Source organism: Empidonax traillii, unplaced genomic scaffold (assembly GCF_003031625.1).
Source record: "Empidonax traillii isolate 1590-97213 ecotype Southwest subspecies unplaced genomic scaffold, ASM303162v1 scaffold1559:size92405, whole genome shotgun sequence".
Lineage (NCBI taxonomy): Eukaryota > Metazoa > Chordata > Aves > Passeriformes > Tyrannidae > Empidonax > Empidonax traillii.
In genome coordinates this window covers 6,895-15,196 of record NW_020956752.1, presented here as the reverse complement: position 1 = coordinate 15,196, position 8,302 = coordinate 6,895, and positions in this window count along the sequence as shown.

Here is an 8,302-nt window from a genome sequence, read left to right as displayed (position 1 = left end):
TTTTTTTTTTTTTTTTTTTTTTTTTTTTTTTTTTTTTTTTTTTTTTTTTGGCTGGATTATTCTAGAACTGAGGACAGTATGCTTTGTTTTGACTTTCGTACAGCTTTTCACTATTCTTTTATTACAAGTACATAAAGAGCTTTCACAACAGTCCTCACTTAACTGGGAATAAAGCATGAGATGAATGTGAGAGGCACTGAGCTTCTTTAGAGCCCCACAAAGTACTTGAAGTTCTTCAGAAGACCACAGAGGACATCAGCGGTCTGCTCAGTTCTCAGGGAACAGAAAACAAGACGAGCATAATAAAGGTATTAAAAAGTGTATGTTGACACGTGAAAAGTTTGTGCTACAAACCACTGTGTTGACCATGATTGAGTAGAAAGGCTGGCTTGCAGCTATATTTGGTTGTGCTGGTTGCCGGCAAAGCAATATCCCACAGTTGTAAATGATTCGAGGCACATTGATTGTTCTGCTTATTTTATAATGAGATAATGGGCATCATGGCTCTTAAAAGCACGGGGAATATTTCTGAGAGTATTCAGAAAATCATGTTCAGTTATAATAGATGAGACGAACAACTTCTCTGACAGAAGGGCAAGTAACCATATTGTTGTGACATATAAATGATCACATGCTTGCACCTTGGTGGAAATTGTGGTAACAATGCTTAAAGATATGATATCACACTCACAAATGTCATTAAAAAAAATAGTGAGGTGAAATGTATGACAGTTCATGACATGGGAAACATTAGCTGTATGAGGAGGATGAATGGAGGTCCAGCTAGATGTATTCCTCCTGCAGAAACCTTAGTTTTATTGTCTGATGACTGCTTTGTATTACATGGGATGTTCAGTGAAGAGGGTTTAACTGTGAGTTTTGTTGGTGGCAAAATCCACTGAACGGAAGAGTTTGACTTCCTCTTTTGTGTCAAAGAGGAAAATCTCAGAAATTCTTTGTGGATCTAACATGTCTTTCACAGAATTATGACATGTATAAAAGTGACGGTCCACCCCAATCCATGTAATCAAATGAAAGTTAGTTGGAGTTTTTTTTGCCAGTAGCAAATCCACTGAAAGAAAAGCTTGCAGTTACACTCTGGATGACAGCACCTTTCTGAATGCTTATTTGCCAATACCAGTATTGGAGATCCAGGGAATCCAAACAAGTACAATTTAGGACAGGTCAGGCAGTAGCTTGATTAATTATGATCATATTTAAAGATGTGGAGAAGTGGGGAGTTGGAAACCATCACTGTTAGGTTTTAGTTGAAAGGAGTATACTTTCAGTTAGTATAAACTCCTTAGCCAGACCTCTTAAATCTTGAATATTAACAATGGATGCCATATATGACCATGTTTGTAGAGCAGAGTAGCAGAACTGTTTTTATGTTTTCTGGCAAGACATCCCAAAGACAAGTTTAAATTTGGGCTTTTTTTTCATCCAGTCATCTTCAAAAGAGGGAAATATATGTGTGTGTGTGTTTATTCATTAGGGAGTACATAAGTGACAGAAAGAGTTCTGACCAGGAGCAGAAACTATTCACCTCACTTTATTAAAAGGGAACACAGTAATGTTATAAAACTTCCCTAGATTGGCATGGCTCAACTCACCTCCTTACCTGACTTTCCCAGTTATTTCCTGCCTTGATTGGTGATCATCATCCTATTTATTTTTTAGAGATTATTCTCCAACTCAGACCTGTTTGTCTCTTTGCATTCAGACTCAATCTATGCCCTTTAGATTATGATACTGCCTTTCCTGACCACCTGCATGGTGATAGGTCTTGCCTAGTCCCTCATCACTGAAGCATGATTCTATCCAAGCTCTAATGGACCCTTCTCCAACTGGTATCCATCCAGAATGATGCTTGCAGACGTCACTTACCTGAAGGTGTGGTAACAATTAGAAGCTGCGTTTCCTATTAACTGATCCTAAAGTTCACTTTTACTCTCCTGTTAAACAAATAGTAATGGAATAAAGTTAAAAGTGTACTTTTTTTTGGTGTTCTGACCATAATTGTTTGAAGCCCTAACTTACTCTCTCTTTTAAAACACTACACACAAAATTTGCTTTTGTCTTGTTTGCATATTCATAACTGGGGTTTCTTCTGTGCTTTTTTCTCAACAGTCTAGGAGGGGAGAGAGTCATGATCAAATGACAGTAGTTTATCAAGTTACTCTGTGTTGGCTGAGGTGCTCTAACTGCCCATGTCCCTGTTCTCATACCCAGCTGAGAAGTTACGTGACTTACTTTATCTTTTGGTCAAAAAGAATTAATGACATCATTTTGCATTTTTCATGATCCAAAACTGATTGCATGGGCACTCAGAGACATTTGGTGACTTGATAATGGTAATAATTTGTCAGAGAATCTGAGAGTTTAGAAACTCTGCAGTTAGTTACAGAATCAGATTGTCTAGAAGGGTCTTCTGGAAATCCCTAAATCTGGCTCAAAGCAGATCCACTGATACAGCTGGTCACCCAGGGCCATGTCCAGTTTTGGTGTCTTCAGAGATGGAGATTCTCCTGTCTCTCTGGGCAACAAATGTATGAAGTGGAATGTCTCTAAAGTTAAACATTGAAAGAAAGTAATGAAAATCAATAAGAAATTATAATGGGCGATATGATACATTTTTTTTTATCATACTAAACAAGTAAATATTGCTGGGTTTCTTTCAGTGCTTGAAAATATTTTTGTTTTTGTTCCAAGTGGTAAAAAAATGTAATAACCTTGCTAGTAACTTTTGGGGATTGAGAAGGAAACAAACTGGGTTTTGTTTAGAATAATGGAAAACTCTTCACAGTAATACCTTTAGCACAGACTTGAAAATGCAATGATTAAGGTTGTATTCATAATGAAGTTTTCTTAATGTGTGTCATATACATTAGAAATAAAGATGGTAAAGTTTAAACTGCCTTGTCACGTATTTTTATGTCTTAAGCATGATTGAAATGTTCATTTATATGAGGAAATGATTTGCTATATTACTTGACATTCATGTTTCTTTTCATGTTTCTTGGTGCAAAATAGTTATGGGCTCATCTGCTAATAGACATATGATTTGATTTTGGTTTACACCTTAATTTCTGCCTTCCTCCCACAGTCGTTAACTTTCGCCTTCCTGCACTATCAAAAAACCCACTGATGTTTGGGGAAGAACTGTAGACCTGTGGAATATATTGCTGGGCTCAAGTATTTCAGAATATTTGTACTGTTAGCCACAATGATGAGAATTAACTTATACTGAATTTTCATGTGATTGCAGCAATACTGAAATTTTAAGAGCTAGGGTTGTTGATAAATTTGTTTTTGGGATGCCCACCTTAAATACTAATAAACAATTTCTTCAAAACTTTTGTAATTTACAGACAAATATTAACAAAATTGTTAATTTGCCTTGTTAATAAGCCTCTATAAGGCTGCAGATGTCTCCAGAGCAATTTCTGATTCAGGAGGAGAAAGAATTTTTTAGTATCTGTAAGGCTAACTATAGCCTATCATGAATCATAAACTAGATTACAGGCTTTTAATATTTTACTATCTGGACAGTGACCCAGAACAACCTCTTTCTGTGGCCATAGAAGTGATTAATTTTCATGGCTCATCCATCCATAGAAATATTTTCAGCTAAGATGACCAGTTTCTGTAATGAGAATGATTTTGAATTACAGATTTCTGAAGTTCACAGAGAACGTATCTATTCTCAAATCAATTATTTGTAACGACTATCAGTTCTTACTATGGCTTTTATATGCAGACATGCTAATTATAATTCACCCATATTTTTGGTTCAGTGATCATGCTTATAATTTAATTTTTTTAGACTAGCAACTGTTCTCATTTAAATTCTAAGATGTTTTAAATTGGTGACTTAAATTATGTATATTAGGGTTGAAATTAAGTGTTGAAAATTACATGCTTTTTAGCATGTATTGTCTAAAAATTAGTGTATGGTCATATCTTGGAGGAATTGTTATAACGCTAGAGTTTCCCTAAATGTCAAATGCTTTATACATCTGACATTTAGAAATTGTGACAGAAAGAGGAATGGTAAAATACATTACCATAGAGCTGATAATTGAAAATGGCCTTAAAAAACCAGGTCTATAGGGCTGCTACCCTGGTCATAGATGCAGGAGGTGTGTGATTAAGTATAAGAACCTATGAAGATTTATAAGAACAATTGTTATTCATAGCAGTCACATGAATAAAAAATAGTACTAGAAAGAAGGATTGAGGATCAGTAGGAAAAGTGTGATGAGCAGAGCTGGTGGTTTATCGTGATTTCATTTACATGACTGGAAATCTGTAGCTGCTCCATGTCACCTCTACGTATTTGGGTTCAGTGCCTGACTGGTATTTAATTATCCCATAGTTGTGATGGGGAACTCGGGCTGAGATAGCAATGGCATAAACAGCACAACAGTTTCTATTGCAACAAAGTGTAGAAGGAACTCCTGAATACAGCATGTATTTAGAGTCCTTCAGAGACCTCTGTCCCTTGCCTTTAAGAAGAATAGTTGTGAGACAGTTCTGAGAACAGTTGTGAGAACGATGCTTGATTATGATGAAGATTCTATCCTTCAGTCTGATGGTTTGCAATGTAATTTTATCTGCTCATTCTGTTAAAAATTACTCACTGGGGAAATTACAACCACTAAAAGTGTTTGGGGACTTCAAGCCTGGTAGAATGATTTTTCTCTCATTTTTCTCTCTCTGGCAGGGGTGGAAATATAGCACTTCTTCCCGGGGTTGAGAGGGAGGCAGGGTGGGACAAAAACCATCAGAAGCAGTTCTCCCGGGAGCCTTCTCTGGGGAAAGCACCACTTCTGAATCTAAAGCAGTGCTGTTCCAGTGCCTTTGTGTAAAATTAGCCCATATTCATAGCTTAACAGTCTGTAGCAAACTCATTCACAGCACTGAAGAATCTAGCCTTGCTTTTTGTATCTTTTCATTTTGTTTAGCTCTGTTCAAATCCTTCAGGTTTCAGCTGAATCCAGGAGAACTGCTGTACGTGCCAATAACTACCCCAGAAATGGCCTGAACAGAAGCTATAATAATCCTCTGTCCTCATTTATGGATGAAATGACTGCTACAATTCTTCTTTCCATCTTTCTTTCTGGAGCGCTGTGGCACAGGGATGGTTTATAGTGCACGAAACAGGACAGAAGACAGCTAAGTGGCCAGACGAAGGGGTACAATGCTGACCAACTGTAACGTGAGAAGGCTCTGAATTCCTGTGTGGTGGCTATTGCATAGAAAAAGTAAACGTACCTTTGCTTATGTCCTTGCATCTCTGAAGTTCCTGTAGCAGAAATGTTGCAAGCCATGAACAGGAAGCATTCTGGCTTAAGTACTTCTTCTTCTTAGATGTTTTTGATTAATTCTATGGATATGCATTGTCAGCTTGAGACCAGCCTGTCTTTGTATCGTTACCTTGTGTGCTAAGCAGGACCAGTTGTGAGTACAGGAGCTGGCAAACTCTGAGATGCAGACACATTATATATTACATACTCAGAAAGTATCCATTCTAAGTAATGAATCCAGTAGCAGGACCTTGAAGTTTTTATTGCCTCTACTTGTCATAGCCCTCTTAAAATTCAGGTAGGTATGTTGCAGGAGACCACATTTCTTAGGGGTTAGAATCTTTGTAATGTTTTGGCTGAGTATTTTGGTGTAAGGGAAGATTTTTGGGGAAATTTGGGATAAAATGGGTTTAGCATGTCACTGAGTCAGGTCTCAGTGACCTACAACAGGTTTCAAAAAAGCTGTGGTTTTATATGATTGCTGAGTACACAAGACAGGGAGCTTGGATCCACCATCTGGCAAACATGAGGCATGTATGCTGGTCTGAAAGGTGCCCTGATTATGACTGTAATTAGCTGCTTGAAATGGGGACCTGGAAATGTGACAAGCGTTGTGAGACAAGAAGATATAGCAAGTGCATTATTAAGCAAAGCAGTGAGTTAGAGAGCACATGCTCATCCCTGATAGTAGGCTGATAATGAATAGGAAAATGTGTGATATGATGTAAAGAGGAAATAAATACATATACAATAGAAGCTGGAATGTGCAGTTGTTAGTCTCAGACTGCTGAAGGTTTCCAACTCTCAACCTCCATTTTGATTCCTAAATTGCTACACTTTTGTGTATTCTTCTATAAGTAATTAATCTGGTCTTAATTTTAATCTTTATTTCAGAATTCAGATTTGTGGCTAGTGAAAGAGAAAAATTCTGGACCACTCAGTAGCTAGACAAGAGTTATTAAACACCCTATTTATGAGAGAAAGAGATCTATCAACCAGTGACTGACCTAGTATATTTTTCATTTATGCCTGGAATGTGTTTATTTGATTTTTATTTTTCTGGTGGTTTTGTTTGTTTGTTTGTTTTGCTAAGTGCAACCTTCTGGATAGGTATATGAAAAAAAGAGGAACATTATATAAATCATCAGTACTCTTGTATCATTGCTTAACCCCAGCTGTCAACTAACTAATCACACAACCGGTCCCCCACTCCCTGTCCCTGCAGCAGGAGGGTGTGGAACAGAATTGGAAGGGTAAAGTGATAAAACTTGTGGGTTTAGATAAGAACAATTTAACAATTGAAATAAAATAATAATATTAGTATTTATAAGTTTAATGAAAAGGAAGATAGTAAAAAAAAAAAAAACAAAACAAAAAGAGATATAAATAAAACCCAAGAAAGACAAGTGATGCAAAATGCAAAACAACTGCTCACAACCAATGACCAATACCAGTTCCCGAGCAGCAACCTTCAGCCAACTTTCCCCTTAGTTTATATGCTCAGCATGACACCATATGGTCTGGAATACCCCTCTGGTTAGTTGGGGTCAGCTGTGTCCCCTCACAACTCCTTGTGCACCCCCAGCCCACTTGCTAGTAGGGTGCTATGTGAGGCAGAAGAGGCCCTGACTCTGTGTAAGTGCTGCTCAACAGAAACTAAAACATCCCTTTGCTATCAATTGTTTCCAGCACAAATCCAAAACACAGCCCTATACCAGCTGCTGTGAAGAAAATTAACTCTATCCCAGCCCAAATCAGCACATCTTGATGCAAACAGTTAAAACACACTTCATCCATTTTCAAGATACAAATGTTGCCCACTACAGTGAAATCTCCAAGGACACACCCACTGGCTTGTACTATTTATGAGATATGTATTATTTATTTGACCTAAATATTCTTGTATGCCTTTCCATCATGTGAAAAAAAACCACGAGAGATTGTACAGCCAATGTATTGACAAGATGCCTGGAACTACTGGACTAAACCATAGGAACACTGTCCTATGATTTTTTTTTTTTTCCTGCTCTGTAGCTGCCATGGTGTAGTTATGATCAGTTCCACAGACTGATTTTTTTTTTCTGGTCTTTTGTTTCACTACTTTGACATTTCATTGCCTGTACAGTATGTGAACTACTGTTACCAGAGTGAAGCAAAGTTTGGAATGTATTTATTTTAAAGCATTTCACTTCCTTTTTAAATGAGTAGATGTGTGAGCTGGCTCATTAGAAGTGAGTCAATCTGAATTATTTCAGAATAAATAAAAATATTGAAAACCAGCCAGGTTTGGTAAAGAAAAGAAAGGAATCTTCCTCAGCTATGCCACAGCATACAAAACCAAGCCCACCAGAAACCAGAACTTTGTCTGAAATTTTTAATTGTCAAACAGTTATTGGTTATTGTCAAACAGTTGTAAAAGTGAAATAAATAAAATCACTCACTATGTTAAACCCAAAACAATTTGGCTACAACTTGGTTTCCAAAACGTGGAATACATTTAATACTAGTTTGAATAGACCTATGGTTTGGCCACCCCATTTCATTCTGTTCTAAACACCTGTTTTCATTTAGCTGTACAAGATGGACCTCAGTTCTGCACTTAGCTTTGCACTCCAAACAGTTCCACTGAAATCAGCGATAGCAGTTGATTTTGAACACCGTCCATAGTATCACACTTCATTTCTTCTGGAAAAAAACATTAGGGGAAAACTAGAGTTTAACTAGCCAAACTGATGTGAATTTTATAGGATGACTGTAACACACTTAAAACTCAAGTATGCTCTTGTAGATTCATTCTCTCCTTTCTCTTTGGATGTTAGCTCATTTCTCCTGCTCTTGTGTTACTTGAAAGCTGACACATTTCATGCAGAAGCTCCAGGAAAGATTTGTGACAGGGCAATATTTCAAGGAAATAGAAGCAAAGTAAAGGAAAACAAGTAGAATGCCCAACAAGTAAACCAGATAGTTCCTTAAATATGCATTATTAGTTCATT